Raw genomic sequence first — 20,823 nt, 5'->3', positions numbered from 1 at the left:
ATACAATGCTTCAGTGGCTTTTTCATTTCTAGCTCGAAAAGCTATAACTTTTTTGGCTTATTATGTTTTTAAATGTTCAAATATGGAGTGATTTTTAATTTATCTTTTTATTAGTTTTTAAATTTTATTTGTATTTTAGTTTTTCTATAATAAAAGGACTCTGTATAAACAAAAACAACTATAATGCCATTCTAAAAACAATAATTCCTCAATGTTAACATATTTTCAGTGTTAAAAATTTTAATTGTCCCATGTATTTTCAATTAAAAATTTTTTATTTTATTAAAAATCTATTTATTTATTTATTTATTTATTTTTGAGATAGGGTCTCACTCTGTCACCCAGGCTGGAGTGCAGTGGTATGATCTCTGCTCACTGCAACCTCCACCTCTCAGGTTCAAGCCTCCTGAGTAGCTGGGACTACAAGTGTGTATTTTTTAGTAGAGATGGGGTTTCACCGTGTTGGCCATCTTGACCAACAGGTTGACCTCAAGTGATCCTCCCGCCTCGGCCTCCCAAAGTGCTGGGATTACAGGCATGAGTCACCGCACCTGGCCATTTTGAAATTTTTTGTTTTTCAGATTGTCTATGTGAATCGGGAACCAAATAAGGTCCATATATTGTGATTGATTGATAGTATGTCCTTTAAAAGGCTTTTAAAATCTATCAGTTTCCACTCTAATCTCTTTTATAATTTATTTTTGAGAAATCTCCTTTATAATATATTTATTGTCAGCATCCTCCTGTTTTGAGTTTGCTGATTGTATTTGTGGTATAGATTAGCCAGTTTCTGTGTATTTTCTGTACATTGATAGTTGAATCTTGAGGTTTGATCAGATTTAGATGTGAATTTTTTTTGGTAAGATTCCTTCACAGGTGGTGTTCTGCTTTTTTATTGGGAGCCACATGATGTCTGATGAGCTCTCTTTTTGTGATATTCACAGACTTTCATTCTAATTTCCTAGATCTATTAAATCATGATGAGTAACATGATGGTTAATTTTAGGTACCAACTTGAGTGGGCTAAGGGATGCCCCAATAGCTGATAACATATTATTTCTGCATGTGTCTGTGTGAGTATTTCTGGAAGAGATTAGCATTTGAACTAGTAGATTGAGGGTCTTGGTCTGTTTGTGCTGCTACAACAAAATACCTGAGACTGAGTAATTTTTTATTTGTATTTTTATATTTAATTAAGTATTTGTTTTTGAGAGAGAGTTTTGCTCTTGTTGCCCAAGCTGGAGTGCAATGGTGTGATCTCGACTCACCACAACCTATGCCTCGCCTCCCTGGTTCAAGTGATTCTCCTGCCTCAGCTTCCCAAGTAGCTGGGATTACAGGCGTGTGCCACCACACTGGACTAAATTTTGTATTTTTAGTGGAGATGGGGTTTCACCATGTTGGCCAGGCTGGTCTTGAACTCCTGACCTCAAGGGATTGCCTGCCTTGGCCTCCCAAAGTGCTGGGATTACAGGTGTGAGCCACCACGCCTGGCCTATTTTTTTTTAAAATAGAGATGGGGGGGTCTCATTACATTGCCCAGGCTGGTCTTGAACTCCAGGGCTCAAGCAATCCTCCCACCTTGGCCTCACAAAGTGCTGGGATTATAGGCATGAGCTGTCGCCCCTGATCAAAATACCTGAGATTGGGTATTTTATAAAGAACAGACATTTATTTCTCATAGTTCTGGAGGTTGGAAAGTTCAAGACCAAGGCTCTGGCAGTTGAGGATGTTTGGTGAGATTGCGTCCTCTAGACAGGTGGAATGCTGTGTCCTTGCATAGCAAAAAAGCTAAAGAGCAAGCTACAGACCTAGACAAATGCCATAAAAAGCCTTTTTCATAAGGGCCTTCATCTCTTTCACAAGAGAGCAGCCCTCGTGGTGTAATCACCTGTTAAAGGTCCGTCTTTTAATACTATTACCTTGACAACATCTGGATTTTGGAGGGGTTGTCACATTCAGACTGTAGCACTGAGTAAGGAAGATCCCCCTCCCTCGTGTGGGTGGGCAACATCCTAGCCGGCGAGGGCCTGAATAGAACAAAAAGGCAGGGGAATTGTGAATTCAATCTATCTGCTTGATGTGGGACATCCAGTGCTCTTGCTCTGCGACATTGGAGCTCCCTGTTCTTAAGCCTTCAGACTCAGGCAGGGATTTTCACCATCAGATCTCCCACTTCCTGTTTTTGGACCTTGGCACTCAGACTGGAGCTTATACCATTGGCTTTCTGGCTCCCAGGCCTTCAGGCTTGAACTAGAACTAAACTTCTTGCTTTCCTGGGCCTCCAGTTTGCAGATGGCAATTTATGGAACTTCTCAGCCTCTATAATCATGTGAGCTAATCCCTCATAATAAGTCTCTTTCTATATATCTCTATATATCCTATTTGCTTTGTTTCTCTGGAGAACCCTGACTAATACAAATAGCAAAATAAGGCCGGGTGCGGTGGCTCATGCCTGTAATCCTAGCACTTTGGGAGGCTGAGGGCCGAGGTGGGCAGATTGCCTAAGCTCAGGAGTTTGAGACCAGCCTGGGCAACATGGTGAAACTCCATCTCTACTAAAAATGCAAAAATTAGCTGAGCATGGAGGCATACGCCTGTAGTCCCAGCTACTTGGGAGGTTGAGACAGGAGAATTGATTGACTCCAGGAGGCAGATGTTGCAGTAAGCCGAGATCATGCCACTGCACTCCAGCCTGGGTGACAGAGCAAGACTCCATCTCCAACAACAACAACAACAAAAATCTATCATCCCTTCTTTAATTATTGGCTGAAATACTTTAGCAGAGAGAAAAGTATCATCTATTGTTATAAACTTCCAACTCACTTAACTTGGGATGAGAGATGATTCCTGTTCTTGCAATAAAAGGTATTTTGAAAGGTTCCAAATTAAGCTAAAGAAATAAATCGCCGAGAGAGGAATTTTGGCATCAGAAACATCACTTTAAATGTTTGAGGTCCTGAGAATATTTGAGGTCTTGTTATGGCTGAAATAATATAAAGTGAGTAATCTATAGTGCTACCCACAGCTCTCAACAATGTGCCCAACCCGCAATACACATTCAGTACATATTAGCCATTATTAACATCATATAATCTAATCATCGCATTTTAGATGTGGAAAATCCGGGGTTATTCATTTGTTTGTTCACTCAACAAATGTTTACTGAGCCCTTATTAAACTCTCTGAGGAGGCACAGTTTTAGGGGCTGGGGAAACCACAAAACCACGTCTCTGAGTTTGTTGTGCTTTGTTGTGAGTTGTGGGAAATCTAAGAGGGTGATAAATGATTTGAAGGAAATAAACAGGGTGATGTGTTAGTCCTAGTGGGTGGGGCATTACTTTAGGTGGGGTGCTAACATTGGGAGAAAGGAGCCCAACAGGTAGAGGCGTAGAAAGAGGATTTTCCACGCAGAGGATACTGCAAGTGCAAAGGTTCCGAGGTGGGAATAAGCTGGACATGTTCCTGGAGCAGAAAGGCAATCGGTGTGGTTGAGTCTGAATGAGCAGGCAGAAGGGTGGTAGAAGGTTCGTGTAGAGAGACAGGTGGAAGCAGAGATGAGAATCCCGTTTTCCTGGGGGCTTCTGCATTGGTATATTTTGTATATCACTTTGTACGATTCTGGGGCCCACTTTGTATGATTTGCGCCTACAAAACACAGTGTTTTCAAAATCATTTTCCTCATCCTGCCTGTTTAGACCTGTGCCCTTTGAGAGCCAGTTCTGAAGCAGACAGCAGTTGGGTGCTGCACCCCAGGTTTTCTTTCTGGCGCTTGCAGCCCCTGGTGTTTTTAGGGACCGGTGGTGAGAGCTGCTGATTTGGAGTTGAAGAGCCAGCCCCTGGGCCATTCCAGCTTTGTGCTCTGCCCTGACCTCTGGTGGAACCGGCCTGTTAAGACATAGACCAAGTGGGAATCTGGCAGTCCTTGCCGCCTTCTCCCATATGGCTGGGAGTATGTGCTGTATTATGAAGGCCTCCAGCTCCTCAGGTCTGCCTCAGCTTTTCAGGACTTTTGGAGGGACAGGATTTCAGGCACTGTCATGGGATGGCCCAATGACTTTTGACCATCCAACACCTCTTGGCCTAGGGATTGGCTCAGAAAGGGCACACGACCCAGTCTGGGCAAGTCAGGTCTTCCCTAAGCATTGGTACAGGGACCTTGGGAGACAGAACATCTTTTTACCTGGGATTTGGAGTTATAACGTCCTTTTATACTTGGACTGCCAGTCTCCATCTCTTTGGCCACACAGAGGGAGGCTTCCTGAGAATTTAAATCAATACTAAGGAGGAAGGTGGGGTCTGCAGATGTGATGGGAGACATCGTTTAAGCTCCTGCTTCGGTTTGGGCTTAGACTGAGCCAATAAATAACTTTTTCTTTTAAGCTAGTTTCAGTTGGGTTTCTGTCGTTTGCAACTGGAAATCTCCTAATTACTATGTCAATCAGTGCTAGCCATCACTATTAGTAGTGGTAGTAATCAAAAGTAAGTTTGAAGTAGATATACATGGCACTCTATGGCACAAACCACATTTGTCACTATATAGTGATCTGTTTTTCTGTTTCTAAATGTTGGTCTCTCTAATTCCATAAAGGCAGGAACCATATTTGTTTTGCTTATCAGTCTAGCTCACTGTCTAGTTGAGTAAGTCCTCAGTAAATACTTGTGGAATGAATAAATAGTTGCATGGCAATGTTTACTGATGTGAGAAGGTAACTTACGTTCTCTAATACTGTTGTAGCCATTTAGGGGAATGTGCTTATTCTTTAGCTAGTCATGCTGAAGGGTTTATGGGCAAAGTTGGATGATATCTACTGCAACTTAGTTGGTTCAGGAAAAAAAAGTGTATCTGTATGTGTATATCAATGACACAAACACAGTGTGAAAGTTTAAGAGCTTTTAGCACTCACTACAACCCCATGCACCCATCACTCAGATTAAATAATGATCTGATGAGCCATCTTGTTTCATTTCTACTCCCACTACCTTCCTCTTTCAATAGACTTATTTTGGAATTATTTACTTTGAAATAATTTCAAGTTTGCAAAAAAATTGCAAGTATAGTTTAGAGAATACCCAAATACTCATTTACATTCACTTTTTTTTTTTTTTGAGACGGAGTCTGGCTCTGTCGCCCAGGCTGGAGTGCAGTGGCCGGATCTTAGCTCACTGCAAGCTCCGCCTCCCAGGTTCACGCCATTCTCCTGCCTCAGCCTCCCGAGTAGCTGGGACTACAGGTGCCTGCCACCTTGCCGGCTAGTTTTTTGTATTTTTTTTAGTTGAGACGGGGTTTCACCATGTTAGCCAGGATGGTCTTGATCTCCTGACCTCGTGATCCACCCATCTCGGCCTCCCAAAGTGCTGGGATTACAGGCTTGAGCCACTGCGCCCGGCCTAAATTCACTATTTTTTAACATCTTGCCACGCTCCCTCATGTGCAATGTGTGTGTATATATATATCTGTATGTGTTTACAGATATATGTGCATGTAGACATAAAATCATTAATTTTTGGACTGTCTGTGAGTAGGCTGCATGGCTAAGGCCTCTTTATTTCATATATGTGTATATGTGTGTTGAGAAAGAGAGAGAGTACAAATACAGCAAAATGTTAATCATTATTGAAATTAAGTGGTGGCTACAGAGGTATTCATTGTACTGTTCTTTCAATGTCTATGTATTTAAAAATTATCAGAATTAAAAAATAGGAAAAGAAAAAATATTACCATTGTCTTGATGTGCAGTCGTGATCACCCTGTTTTTAAGAAATTTCCAATCACGGCCAGGCATGGTGGCTCACGCCTGTAACCTCAGCACTTTGGGATGCCAAGGTGGGCAGATCACTTGAGGTCAGGAATTCAAGACCAGCCTGGCCAACATGGAAAAACCCCGTCCCTACTAAAGATACAAAAATCAGTTGGTTGTGGTGGTGTGCACCTGTAATCCCAGCTATTCAGGAGGCTGAGGGAGGAGAATTGCTTGAACCCAGGAGGTAGAGGTTGCAGTGAGTCGAGATCATGCCACTGCACTCCAGCCTGGGGGACAGAGTGAGACTCCATCTCAAGAAAAAAAAAAAAAAAAAAAAAAAGGAAATTTCCAATCCCCGAATTATAGGACAAATATTAGGGAAAAACTATTTGCATTATAAAGAAGACTTATTTTGGAATTATTTACTTTGAAATAATTTCAAGCTTGCAAAAAAATTTTTTCCCTTTTCTGGGAAAAATATCTCCTCAAGTCTTCTTCAAATAGTAGCAATTAAAATGATCCAATGAAGGCATAGAGTTCAGCTGCAGAGGAAATGAAATTAGCCCAAGAGAACAAATCTTTTCTTTCCCTTTTCCCTTCCTTTCTTCCTTCATCTTTCTCTAGTTTGCTAAATTTTTTTAAAAAGCTCTTTTGTTTTTCGATTATGAAGTCACTGTTAAAAAAAAGTTCAGACAATAATGAAAGAGGTAAAGAAGACATTAAAATTATCCACGATGTTACATTTTAAAAATAATAGTGAAAACAACACAAAACAAGGTTCTAAACACATTCATACTTTACTAATAGCCCAAAGAAGTAGTTTCTACTATCATTCACATTTTACAGGTGGGGAAGTTGAGGCACAAAAGGGTTAAGTAAATTTCTTAAGATGAAAGTCTAACTCCACCCAAGAGTTGGAAGAGCTCTGAATTTGAACTCAGGCAATCCAACTCTAAAACCTGTGCTCTTCACCACTATCCTATCCCACCTCAGGCTTTGTGTCCCCACTGAAATCTCATCTTGAATGGTCAAGTTTGGGACCAGGTGGAGGTAATTGAATCACGGGGGCGGTTCCCCCATGCTGTTCTCGTGATAGCGAGTGAGTTCTCAAGAGATCTGATGGTTTTATAAGTGTCTGGCATTTCCCCTGCTTGCATTCACTCTGTCTTGTCGCCCTACGAGGAAGGTTTCGGCTTCTCCTTTGCCCTCCGCCATGACTGTAAGTTTCCCGACGCTTCCCCAGCAATGTGGAACTGTGAGTCAATTAAACCTTTTTCCTTTATAAATTACCCGGTCGCAGATATTTCGTCATAGCAGTGTGAGAACACACCAATACAGTGCTTCATGATTCACGTTTTGCATACAAAAGTAGGCAGGAGAGTTTGATGAACCCCTGTTTTGAGTGAAACAATCAACTTTCCTGTCTCCAGTACCTTAGAGGCCTGGACAGAAGAGGACCAGCAAGGGGACTACCGGATTGGGTTCCTTTGTGGTGGCCTTGCTATCAAGGGTCAGGTTGCAGGCATGGCTTCAATGACGCAATCACAGTGTGAATGTTTAGTTTTTAGCACTCACTACAACCACACGTGCCAATCACTCAGTTTCAATAATAATTTGATGACTCATCTTGCTTCATCTCTACTTCCACTACTTTCTCCTCTGTATAGATTTTTTGGAATTATTTACTTTGAAATAACTTCAAACTGGCAGGAGTATTACTAGTATAGAAAATACGCAGCTGGGCCGGGCGTGGTGGCTCACGCCTGTAATCCCAGCACTTTGAGAGGCTGAGGCGGGTGGATCATGAGGCCAGCAGTTCCAGACCAGCCTGACCAACATGGTGAAACTCCATCTCTACTAAAAATATGAAAAAATTAGCTGGGCGTGCTGGCAGGTGCTTGTAATCCCAGTGACTTGGAAGGCTGAGACAGGAGAATTGCTTGAAACCGGAAGGCGGAGGTTGCGATTAGCTGAGATTGCCCCACTGCACTGTAGTCTGGGCAATAAGAGCAAAACTCCGTCTCAAAAAGAAAGAAAGAAAGAAAATACCCAGCTGGGCACAGTGGCTCATGCCTATAATCCTAGCAGTTTGGGAGGCCTAGGCAGGTGGCTCACCTGAGGTCAGGAGTTCGAGACCAGTCTGGCCAACATGGTGAAACCCTGTCTCTACTAAAAATAGAAAAAATTAATGGGGCGTGGTGGTGGACACCTGTAATCCTAGCTACTCGGGAGGCTGAGGCAGGAGAATTGCTTGAATCTGGGAGGCGGAGGTTGCAGTGAGCTGAGATCTCACTACTGCACTCCAGCCTGGGTGACAGGGAGACTCCATCTTAAAAGAAAATACCAAAAGCCCTTTATCCAAATTGACTAATTTTTAACCTCTTGTCACATATGCTTTATAATTCTCTCTCTCTGATTTTCTCTATGTGTGTATATATATATATCTGTATGTGTATATACTTGTGTGTGTGTGTATATATATATATATATATATATATCTCATTAATTTTTAGGCCATCTGACAGTAGGCTGCATGGCTAAGGCACCTTTACTTGATACTTCAATATCTGTTTCCTGAGAACAAGGATATTTTCCTACACAGCCATAGTAACTAAATGGAGGAAAGTTAATTGGTAACAATACTTACATCTATGGTCCATATTCCAGTATTGTCAATTGTCCCAATAATGTCCCTTATAATATTTTTTTAACCCCTAGTCCAGGATCTAGTCCAAGGTCATGCATCACATTTGGTTGTCATGTCTTGTTGGTCTCTTTTCGTTGGAACTGTTCTTTAGCCTTTCTTTGCCTTTGATGATATTGACATTTTGGAAGAATAAAGGCTATGTGTCTTACAGAATGTTCCTCGATTTGGGTTTATCTTAAGTTTTCTCTTGGCTGTGTTCAGGTTAGTTCTTCCCAGTCAGAATGCTACTGGGCCAGGACATTGTGTCTGTCTCAGGAAATCACATCTGTGGGTACACAATGTCCATTGATGGTGGTAGTTTTCATCACTGGGTCAAGGTATTGTCCAGTTTCCCTGTGGTATGACACGCTTTTAAACATTTAATAACATATGCTGTTTTTTTTTAAAGCAAGAAAAGCAAGACCTACAGTATTGTTTTTCACGATGACGGTATTGCTACCACTATCACCATCATCACTATCACCATCATGCAGGACTTCTGTGTTGGGTGCTGTGTAAATGCTTTACCTGCTTTACTACAAAATCACAACTGTTCTGTGAATAAGAGGCACATGTGGCTGAGAGTGATTAAGTAACTTGCCAAAGGCTGAATAGAGCTCAAACCTGGCTGACTTTGATTGTTTTTTATGCAGTTCTCTCTATGTTTTGCTTATTTCTTAGTCTTAACCTTTTATAAACAATGCTGCGATGAATATCCCAGAAAACATATGTTTATGAATTGTCAAAATCCCAGCCCTTAGGCCTCTAGACTCCATCTCTTCCTGAAATATTAATGAGATAGATATTCTTAGGTAAACAGAAATATATATCCTCAGCAGTAGGTCATCTTATAAAGCCACACTGGCTGTGAATTGGAAGGGAGTCATCAGGTTGATCATTCTATCCTGGGCAAGAAACTTCTCTACCGGTGACTTAACAACAGAAATAGTTACCATAGTAATAACACCCCTTGAACACCTCCCTATATGTGAAGCACATTTCCTTTGTGATTTTATTAATCTTTACAATAACTCTGTGAGGTAGATACTATCTCCCTACATTCAGATGACAGGAAACACCTGGTGGCATCCCTGACAGATGGACGTAGTCACTGCTACCAAGTATCTGTGAATGGGGAACTCTCTGTAAAGTAGACCGAACCACCCATTCATCACTCTAATTGCTTACTTCTGTAAGTAAGAAATCACTTAAAATCACTATAAAATTAATCATGGAATTTACTAACTCATTTTTGCATAAGAGAGCTTGCCATGTTTCAATACTAACAATGAACACAGCTGCCATGTGTTGAGCATTTCTAAGAGGCCAGCATTTGTTCTTGGTGCAAGTTTTGCTGGTATAACTTCATTTCTGCACAATGACCTTGTTGGGAGTGCTGTTCTTATCTCCATCTTATATATGATGTGACTGAGGCCTGTCACTATTAAGTAGAGAGGCCAAGATAGTTACATGTCACTGCAGGTACTTACCTGGTGACTTTAGAAACTGACCTCCCTAGAATCGTGTCCAAGGGGCTGGGCGTGGTGGCTCACATCTGCAATCCCAGCACTTTCAGAGACCGAGGTGATCGGATCACCTGAGGTCAAGACCAGTCTAGCCAACATGGTGAAATCCCATCTCTACTAAAAATATAAAAAATTAGCCACGTGTAATGGTGGGCACCTGTAATCCCAGCTACACAGGAGGCTGAGGCAGGAGAATCGCTGGAACCACGACGTGGAGACTGCTGTGAGCTGAGATCGTGCCACTGCACTCAAGCCTGGATGACAGAGCAAGCCTCCGTCACACACACACACACACACACAAAAAAAAAAAAAAAAAAAGGAAAAAGAAAAAGAAAGATGCCCAAGGACAGAAGAGTGAAGCTGGTCAGTGTGGTCACCATAGAAAATGATCAACTCAGAAAGACAGAAAGCAGCTGGCCAAGTTCCTTTCCAAAGGTTTTCAGAGTTTCATAGCATGTATGTGTGGGTTGGAACAAGTAAAATTTAGATTAAAATCTAGCAAACATTAAGGATCATATGAACAAATGTATCTCTTCGCATCTATCGATGTTATAGAGGCTTATTGTTCTAACAGTAGAAATTTTGCTGTGTGCAAGTTTACTTTGGAATTTATTCTATGCACACCTCTATTATGGGTTGAATTGTGTGCCCCTGGCCAAATGTATTTAAGTCCTAATTCGCAGAACCTATGGGTGTGACCCGATTTGGAAATAGGATCTTTGCAGATGTAGTCAAGTCAAGAAGAGGTTATTAGGGTGGGCCCTAAGCTAATATGACTGGTGTCTTTTTAAGAAAAGGAAAATGCCACATGAAGACAGAGACACAAAGGGAGAATGACATGTGACAACAGAGACAATACCAAGGACTGCTGGCCACCAGCAGAAGCTAGGAAGAGGCCAGGAAGGATTTTATGTAAAATCTCAGAGTAAGGCCCTGCTACCATTTTGATTTCAGACTTCTGTCATCCACAACTGTGGGATAATAAATTTGAGTTATTTTCAGTCCCCTGGTTTGTTACTGCATCCCTAGGAAACTAATACAACCTCTTGTTCACTTCTAGGAGTTTGAGAATTTTCGACCAGGCGCGGTGGCTCATGCCTGTAATTTCAGCACTTTAGGAGGCCAAAGTGGGTGGATCACCTGAGGTCAGAAGTTTGAGACCAGCCTGGCCAACATGATGAAACCCTGTTTCTACTAAAAATACAAAAATTAGCCAGACGTGGTGGCTGGCACCTGTAATCCCAGCTACTTGGGAGGGTGAGGCACGAGAATGACTTGAACCTGGGAGGCGGAAGTTGCAGTGAGCCAAGATCATGCCACTGCACTCCAGCCTGGGCGATAGAGCTAAACTCAGTCTCTAATAATAATAATAATAATAATAATAATAATAAATAGACTTTGAGAATTTTCCTCAAGATCAATTGTACAGACACGTTGGTTGTGTCTGTTGCCTTTGAGGTTTTCAAGCTACAGGGTGTGTGAGGGATTTATATATAGAACTGTATGTATGTATTCTTTAGGTGGTTTAGAGGATTTTTTTTTTTTTATTATACTTTAAGTTCTAGGGTACATGTGCATAACGTGCAGGTTTGTTACATATGTATACATGTGCCATGTTGGTGTGCTGCACCCATCAACTCGTCAGCACCCATCAATTCATCATTTATATCAGGTATAACTCCCCAATGCAATCCCTCCCCCCTCCCGCCTCCCCTAGAGGATTTTTTGTTGTTTATTTTGACTGTATACAATTTTCTTTCTTTCTTTTTTTAATTGAGACAGCCTTGCTCTGTCACCCAGGCTAGAGTACAGTGGCACGATCCCGGCTCACTGCAGCTTCTGCCTCCCGGGTTCAAGTGATTCTCCTGCCTTGGCCTCCTGAGTAGCTGGGATTGTAGGCATGCACCACCAGGCCTGGCTAATTTTTGTATTTTTAGTGAAGATAGGGTTTCATCATGTTGGCCAGGCTGGTCTCCAACTCTTGACCTCAAGTGATCTGTCCACTTTGGCCTCCCTAAGTGCTGGAATTATAGGTGTGAGCCACCGTGCCTGGCCAATTTTCTTCTTATTGATCATTTAGAACATAACCCCTAATTTTCTTTGTATCATATTCTCCTTACTTTCTGTTCCATGGACAGTTTTTCTTGGAATATTTTGCCTAGAGGCCTTGTCAACCTGTTTTTCTTTGACTATGTTACAGTGGATTCGTGTCTGTCTTTACACGTGGCACTGTTATCTCCCTTTTCCCAGGCATGGACTCCACTTCTGTCAATGAAATCTAGCTTTGCCTTTTTGTTGTTAAAGCAGCCACACAGCAGTTATTTGATTGAAATCCCCACGTCCTTTTTTAAAAAAATGTATAGTTCTTAAACCAGGTTTACCTTATTCAGTACCTTTGTTAAAACCTAAATATAGGATGACTCATTGCTCCTGTTAAATGCTACTTTGTTTTCGCTCCATCTCTGTTTCTTTTTTTCTCCTCCATCTTGTTGAAATAGTCTTGCTCCCGTGAGGGCAATTTCTTACTATGTATATGATCTCCAAATATCATAAGTAATTTTGCCTTTTAAAAATATTCATTAAGGGCTGGGTGTGGTGGCTTACGCTGTAATCCTGAGGCTAAGGCAGGAGGATTAGTTGAGTCCAGGAATTTGAGACCAGCCTGGGCAACATGGCAAGACCTCATCCCTACAAAAAAATGTAAAAATTAGCTGGGCATGGTGGCGTGCATCTGTAGTTCCAGCTAATCTGGAGGCTGTATTCTTAAATATGTGGAAGTTCCTCTCATCCTCCAAGTTCATAAATCACAAATTTCCCCAAGTACAACATTTTTTGGCCTTCTCACAGTCATCACTGACTAACCTTATAAGGGTTTTACGAAAATCTGGTTGGTGAGGGCTGAGTGCTTTTGAAGTTCTGTTCAAAATCTGGAAGTACATACTTCCCTTTAGTTATTAAATGACCAAAAAATTCACATTTAATAAGTGTTTTAATAGGAGATAGCCCACATTGATCCCATTAAACACAAACAGATCCGTTGGGCTCATTTGTCATTAACTGGCACCCACATCAGACAGGGTGGGTCTTGGGGGGGAGAAATGGAGGAAGTCATTTTTCTTGCTGGTCCCTACACCAACCAGGGTCCAACACTTTAGTCCCTAAGCACCCTCTGAAAAGGGACCCTGTGGATATGCAGATGATAATTTTACATGGTAAATGTTGGTTTTTCCTCACATCAGTGGCTATCCACAGCAGTTCTCTGGGGACCTTTTCAAAAGCCAGTTTGAACATTTGTTCCTTAAAATACAGATTTTTATTAATGAGAACACATGACAATTGCCAAGTTGTTGATGGGAAAGCTCTCAGCAGCCTTTTAGTAAACTCAAGTGAGTATAATATACATCTACAAAATAGAATTAGAGCTTTAAATTTTTAAAAATTGATTTTAGACATAAGAAGTCTCATTGAAATGTCAAAATAAAAAAGCATGCAAAATGTTCAAAGTATTCTCTTTAAAAATGTCTTAAATTGTTTTAAAAAACATGTTTAAAACATGCATGTCTTTTATTCATTTTAAATACATATTTGACAAAGATTTTATATATTTAAGGTGTACAGTATAATTTGATTATACATTGTGTAATGATTATAACCATCAAATTAATTAAACAAACCTATTAACACCCATGCTGTACATTAAATCTTCAACTTTTTTTTTTTTAACGAAGAAGTATTTTATTATTTTGCTGCAAAGCTGTTGCTTCACCGTATAAAAATAGCACCAGTAAATGCAGTGTATTGCAAAATCCAGATAGCGGTGTGTCATCTGACACTGTACAAGCAACAAAAACCTCTTCACTCCCAGTTATTTCCAATGGAAAGATCATTAAGTATTTCATCCCAAATCCAGGTATGGATATATGCAAGTTACAATATTATATAAGGCTTAAGAATAACAACGTTATCTTTGAATTATGTAATTTTTAAAACTAGTTTTTACCATGGATAATTTAATGAATTCTGAACACTAGAGCCTAGTCTAAAATCTATAATCATTAGAAAGTTAAAGGGCATTTTCCTTCATTAGCAGCGTTAACAGTAGTTTTTTTCTTCCCCATCGGTAATGCTAAAAGTTGCTATTCTAAGTCTTCTATCCACCACTAATTTAAGACAATCTGCTGGGTTGCGGTATTTCATACTAGTTTATTTAGGGGTTCCATTTTCACTCCTCAATAGATTTGATGTATTTCTCAGATGCTTCTTCACTCATAAGTTCATCTAGTTCTGAAGGGTTACTCAGTGTCATCTTGATCAGCCAACCATCTTCATAACAAGATTTGTTTACAAGTCCTGGATTTTCTGCAAGAGCTTCATTAATTTCAGTTACTTCTCCTGATAAAGGAGAATAGAGTTCACTAGCAGCTTTCGCACTTTCCAAAGCACCAAACTCATCTTGTTTGTTCAATTTTGTCCCAACTTCAGGTAGACTACAGTAAACAACATCTCCCAATGCTTCCCGAGAGCAGAGCGGGTCGCGTGCGCAGTGTCCGGACGGCGCCCGCCCCCAACTGCCAAGGCCTCAGCGGGTAGGGCGCGGCGGGTGACGGGACCGCGCGCAGGGTGCAGAGCAGGTCCCGCACGCTCCGCACCACTCGCAGCGCCATGTTCGCAGCCAACTTGTTTTATAACTTAAAATTTGTGCCCTTTGACCAACATCTCCCCATTTCTCTCATTCCCCAGCCCTGGTCACCACCATTGCACTCTTTACATCTGTGAGTTTGACCTTTTTACATTCTACGTGTAAGTGAGATCATCCGGTATTTGTCTTTCTGTGTTTGACTAATTGTACTTAGCATAATGTCCTCCAGGTTTATTTATGTTGTCACAAATGACAGGATTTCCTTATTTTTTTATGGCTGAATAATAATTCATTGCATATATATTATAATATACATATTATATATGTATATATGTGTGTGTGTATATATGTATGTGTATGTATGTGTATATATACACACAATGAAATATTATTTTATATATCACATTTTCTTCATCTGTTGATAGACACTTAGATTGGAGGTGCAGATATCTCTTTGAGACACTGATTTCATTTCCTTTGGATATATAACAGAAAGTGGGATTGCTGAATCCTGTGGCATGTCTATTTTTCAAATTTTGAGGAACTTCTATACTGTTTTCTGTAATGGCTGTCCCCATTTACATTCCCATCAACAATGTACAGAAATTCTCTTTTTCCACACCCTTGCCTTATTATCTCTTGCCTTTTTGATAATAGCTACTATCAAATCCTAACAGGTGTAAGGTGATAGTTCATTGTGTTTTTGATTTGCATTTCCCTGGTGATTAGTGATGGTGAGCACCTTTTCATATACTTGTTGGCCATTTGTATGTCTTCTTTGGAAAAATGTCTACTCAGAACGTTGCCCATTTTAAAATCAGGTTATTTGGTGTTTTTTTTTTTTTTTTTTTTTTTTTTTGCTGTTGAGTCATGTGAGCTCCTTATATATTTTGGATCTTAACCCCTTATCAGATACATGATTTCCAAATACTTTCTCCCATTCCATAGGTTGCTACAGAAGCACCCACTCTTCTGGGTGCTCCTCATTTCATTGATTGTTTCCTTTGCTGTGCAGAAACTTTTTAGTGTGATGTAGTGCTGCTTGTTCATTGTTGCTTGCTTACCTGTGCTTTTAGTGTTATATCCAGACAATTGTTGCCAAGACCAAATGTCAAGGAGCTTTTGCCCTATGTTTTCTTCTAGGAGTTTTACAGTTTCAGATTTTTACATTTAAGTTTTTAATCTATTTTAAATTAATTTTTGCATATGGTGTAAAATAAGGGTCCAATTTTATTTTTTTGCGTGTAGATATCCAGTTTTCCTGACACCATTTATTGAAGAGACTTTCTTGTCCCCATTGTGCAGTCTTGGTATCCTTTTCAAAGATCAGCTGGCCATATATGCTTAGATTTATTTCTGGGCTCTCTATTCTGTTGCATTGGTTTATATGTCTATTGTTTTATGCTAGTAACATACTGTTTTAACTACTGCAGTTTTGTAATATAGTTGAAATCAGGAAGTGTGATGCCTCCAGCTTTGCTTTTTGTTAAGATTGCTTTGGCTATTCAGGGTCTGTTGTGGTTTTATACAAATTTTATGACTGTTTTTTCATTTTTTTTTTTGAGATGGAGTTTGCTCTTGTTGCCCAGGCTGGAGTGCAATGGTGCAATCTTGGCTCACTGCAACCTCCGCCTCCTGGGGTCCAAGCAATTCTCTTGCCTCAGCCTCCCGAGTAGCTTGGATGTGCCACCACCCCTGGCTAATTTTGTGTTTTTAGTAGAGATGGGGTTTCTCCATGTGGATCAGACTGGTCTGGAACTCCTGACCTCAGGTGATCCACCCACCTCAGCCCTAAGTTCTGGGATTACAGGTGTGAGCCACCACACCTGGTCTGTTTTTTCTGTTTCTATGAAAAATGCTGTTGGAATTTTGATAGCAATTGTGTTGAATCTGTAGATTACTTTGGGAAGAATGAACATTTTAACAATATTAATGCTTCTAATCACAAAAGGTGATGTATCTCTCAATTTGTTTGTATTCTACAATTACTATGCCAAGACTTGAAGGGTCAAAGGAAAAAGTGTGATAAAGCAAGCTACTTCAGGAAGCTATCCAACAGAAAAAGTTCTGTGTATTTGTAGTATACACTTAAAAGAGGTCCATCAAGACCTTGTATGTAATGGTAGAAAATTGGAACCCTTGGTATGCAACAAGATTAAAAAATTAGCATCCTAATATGTTTTTGAAGGGGAATCATAAAATATGTTTGGTAGATTGATACAATGTGATAATAGAATGTCATTAAAAGAAAAGATGTAGATCTTCAAGAAGACCATGAGAGAAAACATTCTCTAATGTGAAGAACGCACGCTTCTGAACAATCTCTCTTTCATCATTGTGTCTCAAGCTTCTGCTGAGATATTCATCTATCCAGTTTATCACTCTCTTTGTGATGACTTCTCCTGAGCTGTTTGTATTAATTTTGTCCCTAGAAGATGTTTTGTCAATAGTGCCATTTGCTAAATATGTCCAGTTCTCACTCTTCTGGGTTCAAGGTAGGATTTGGTCCTGTTATTATTACTTGAAGCTAATACAGAAAGGCTGGGCTCCTGGCTAAACCCCACCCTCAAGTCTGGAACCTCAGCACTAAGTGAAAACAGCTGACCCTGATACAGAAGGGCTGGACTCCAGGCTAAACTCCACCCTCAAGGCTAGAACCTCGGCCCTAAGTGAAGATAGCTGACTCCATTTTTCCACCCAAATGATTGCCTGTTTGGCATGCTATACCCCTATCCTGTGCACATAAAAATACTTCAGCTGGCAGAGTAATAAAAAGAGGCTGATGCAAGCGATCAGGGATACACGCTGCTGAGTGTTGAGGACTATGGATAGATGTGGCTAACTTCAGATGGTGCAGCTTCAGGTAAAGGTCTTCTTCCTACACCATCTCCTTTCTAATTCCCCATCCCGCTGAGAGTCACTTTTATTGCCCAGTAAAATCCTCCACATACACTGCCCTTCAAATAGTTCATGTGACCTGAATCTTCCTGGAAACTGAACAAGAACGTGGGTGTCAAAAAGGGCAGGTGCAGGAGGCTGTCACTCTGACCCTTCACTGAGCTGTTAACACTTAGCCATCTATGGACTAAACATTTAGTTGCTGGTGACACCCTCAAGAGCTCTTTCTCTCTGCACAGTAAGTGGCAGTGTTCAAGATGGCAGCTACTCCATCAGCTTGGGTCTCTGAGGGATTATAATAAACAGAGTTCTACTACCCACTCATGATGTACATGTAACATGGATATGAAATATACTTTTGTTGTTTTAAGCCACTGAAATTTTGGGGTTATTGCAACATAACAGCCTATTCTGACTGACAATGTCTATGGTACATTCCATTATGATGTCCATTTATTACTTATTTTTTATTTATTTATTTTTTTGACGAAGTCTTCCTGTATTGTCCAGCCTGGAATACAGTGGTGTGATCCTGGCTCACAGCAACCTCTGCCTCCTCGGTTCAAGTGATTCTACTGCCTCAGCCTCCCGAGTAGCTGGGATTACAGGCACCCACCACCACGCCTGGCTAATTTTTGTATTTTTGGTAGAGGCGGCATTTCACCATGTTGGCCAGGCTAGTCTCAAACTCCTAACCTCAGGTGATCTGCCCATCTTGGCTTCCCAAGGTGTAGGGATTACAGGCGTGAACCATTGCACCTGGTCCCATTTACTCCTTTTGCAAGACCTGTTCCGATTTGCTGGCTCCCTTTATTGCTCTCCTAATTTCTATGTCTCTTTTGAAGGCATGAGGAAATTCATCTGTCCTTTCATGCTACCCTTTATGCCTTCTGTAGTCTAGAGCTCACATGCGTTGGTAGCATGCAAAATACTGCAAAACTACAGTCTCTCAGGATTCCAAGCATGAAGTGGGGTCTAGATGTTATTTATTCCCAAATTCCCAGCCTTATCTAGTGTGTATGTGTCTCTATAATTTATTCACTTTTGGACTACAGCGGGAGGGACTGAATGCAGTGTTGCTTCCCAGAGATGGGGAATCTAAGGCCATAAAACTCAAGTGCCTCCCCCAAGTTATACACCAAGAAGTTACTGGGACTCAAACTCTTCAGAAGCTTCCATATTTCTTGCATCCCTTCTAACTCTTGGCCCTGTCCCAGCACAGAGAAATTTTTCTCCTCTCTTTGTGTCAATAAGAAAGCAGCCAAAGAATACCCACCTCCCCAAACACTTGTTTATGTCAGGATCTTTGCTTTTGGAAGGTTAAAGGTGAACTTTATTTCTCATAGTGTTTCTTCTGTGACCATCCTTCCCTTAGACAGTAAAGGTTAAGGTCTTGTTTGAACAGAAGAGTAAAAAAGGGGAAAACATCAACCTTCTGACACAGAGAAACAAAAATAAAATGAAACACTTCACTGATTAATTCTTCAACATTTTATCTTGCCATAAAGTGGACAAATAAAATGATTCGTCCTGCTTGGCTAGGTCTTGGCTCTCTTCCTATCTCATTGGTTGTTGCTTCTCAACCTTTTCCAGTCATTCCTGTCCACAACCTCTTCTTGGATGGCCTCAGGCTATCTTTGGCCCTATTATCAATCTCTACTTCTCCTCTAGGGATTCTTGTTCAATCTCATGGCCTTAAAGTACCTTCATATATCATCAACTCCCAAGTTTATATCTCCTGCTCAGGACCTCACCTCTGAAGCCTTCTGTTTGGCATCCTTATCTGGCTGTTTAATAGACTTCTCAAACCCAATGTGTACAAAATGAACTGTTGATCTTCCTCCCATAGACTTGCTACATGTATATATTCCCCAATCTTCCAGTTGCTTAGCCATAAACATTGGTATCATCCTTGATTTCTTTCTTTATGCCATACCCTACATTCAAAACATCAGCAAATCTTGATGACACTATCTTCAAAAGCTATCTAGAATCTGACCACTTCTTACCACTTCCACTTCGACCATACTAGTCCAAGCTGTTGTCATTTCTTACTTACATTATTGCAAAAATCTACCAATTGATCTCTCTGCTTCCAGTCTTGCTTACCCCAAAGAGCCTATTCTCAAACAGCAGCTAGAGTTGTCCTGTTGAAACATATAAGTTAGCTTGTGTCACATTTCTGCTCGAAATTCCCCATTGATATCCCATCTGACCCAGTAGAAGCTCAAGTTTTTACAATAGCTTACAAGGCCTTACCTAATCTACACTCCTATTTCCTGGCTGACTTTTCCTTCTACTCTTCTGTTCTATCATTCTGCTTCAGACACACAAACTTCCTCTCTGTTCCTCAAAATGCCAGTCACACCTGGAATGCTCTTCTCTCAAAAATCTGCAAGGCTCACTCCTTTTCTGCTAAGTCTTTGCTGAAATGAGACCTACCTTGACCTTTTCACTTAAAATTGCAAACCCTTCCTGATTGCCTTCATTACTCCTATCTGTTATTTTCCATAGCACTCATCACCATCTAACACACCACATGATTCATTCATCACTCCTATCTGTTATTTTCCATAGCACTCATCACCATCTAACATACCACATGATTCATTATTATATTTATTATTTACTATTGGTCTCTCCATAGTAGAATGTAAGCTCCATGAAAACAGGTAATTTTGTCTTTTTTGTTCATTGTTGTTTCCATAGCACCTAAAATCCTGCCTACGCATAGAAGATGGTCAATAATGATTGTAGGATGATCAATGAATCAGAATTATCTAGATTTGTTGTTCTTCTCTGATGTTTTTATTATTATTAAAATATTTTCCTTTCCTTTTTTTTTTTTTAAATTGAGACAGAGTCTCACTCTTCGTCCAGGCTGGAGTACAGTGGTGTGATCTTGGCTCTCCGCCTCCCAGGTTCAAGTGATTCTCCAGCCTCAGCCTCTAGAGTAGCTGGAATTATAGGTATCTGCCACCACGCCTGGCTGATTTTTGTATTTTTAGTAGAAATGGGGTTTTTCCATGTTGGCTAGGCTGATCTCGAACTCCTGGCTTCAAGTGATCCACCCACCTGAGCCTCTCAAAGTGCTGGGATTACAGGCATGAGCCACCGCACCCAGCCAGCCTTCCTTCTTTTCTTAATGTTCTCTGCTAGGTTCATTCTATCTGAACTCTATTTGAACTGGTCTTCCATCCATAGGAGACTTCTGTTTTCTCATATCCCAATGAGCTAGAGCTGTGCTTCTCAAACTTTAATGTACCCACACATTACCCGCATGTTTGTTAAAATGCAAATTCAGATTCAGTAGGTCTGGGTGAGGCCCAA

The 20,823-nt window shown here is 40.7% G+C and overlaps 1 pseudogene; it reads right to left on the bottom strand.

Annotated features, from left to right (window-relative positions):
• Nucleotides 1-14,178: 14,178 nt before the first annotated feature.
• LOC111547140 lies at nucleotides 14,179-14,620 on the bottom strand (annotated as a pseudogene).
• Between the last annotated feature and the right edge of the window lie 6,203 nt (nucleotides 14,621-20,823).

Source organism: Piliocolobus tephrosceles, chromosome 4 (assembly GCF_002776525.5).
Source record: "Piliocolobus tephrosceles isolate RC106 chromosome 4, ASM277652v3, whole genome shotgun sequence".
In the NCBI taxonomy this organism is placed as follows: Eukaryota; Metazoa; Chordata; class Mammalia; order Primates; family Cercopithecidae; genus Piliocolobus; species Piliocolobus tephrosceles.
Note: the sequence above shows the minus strand (reverse complement) of the source record. Positions and strands in the feature narration are given on the sequence as shown.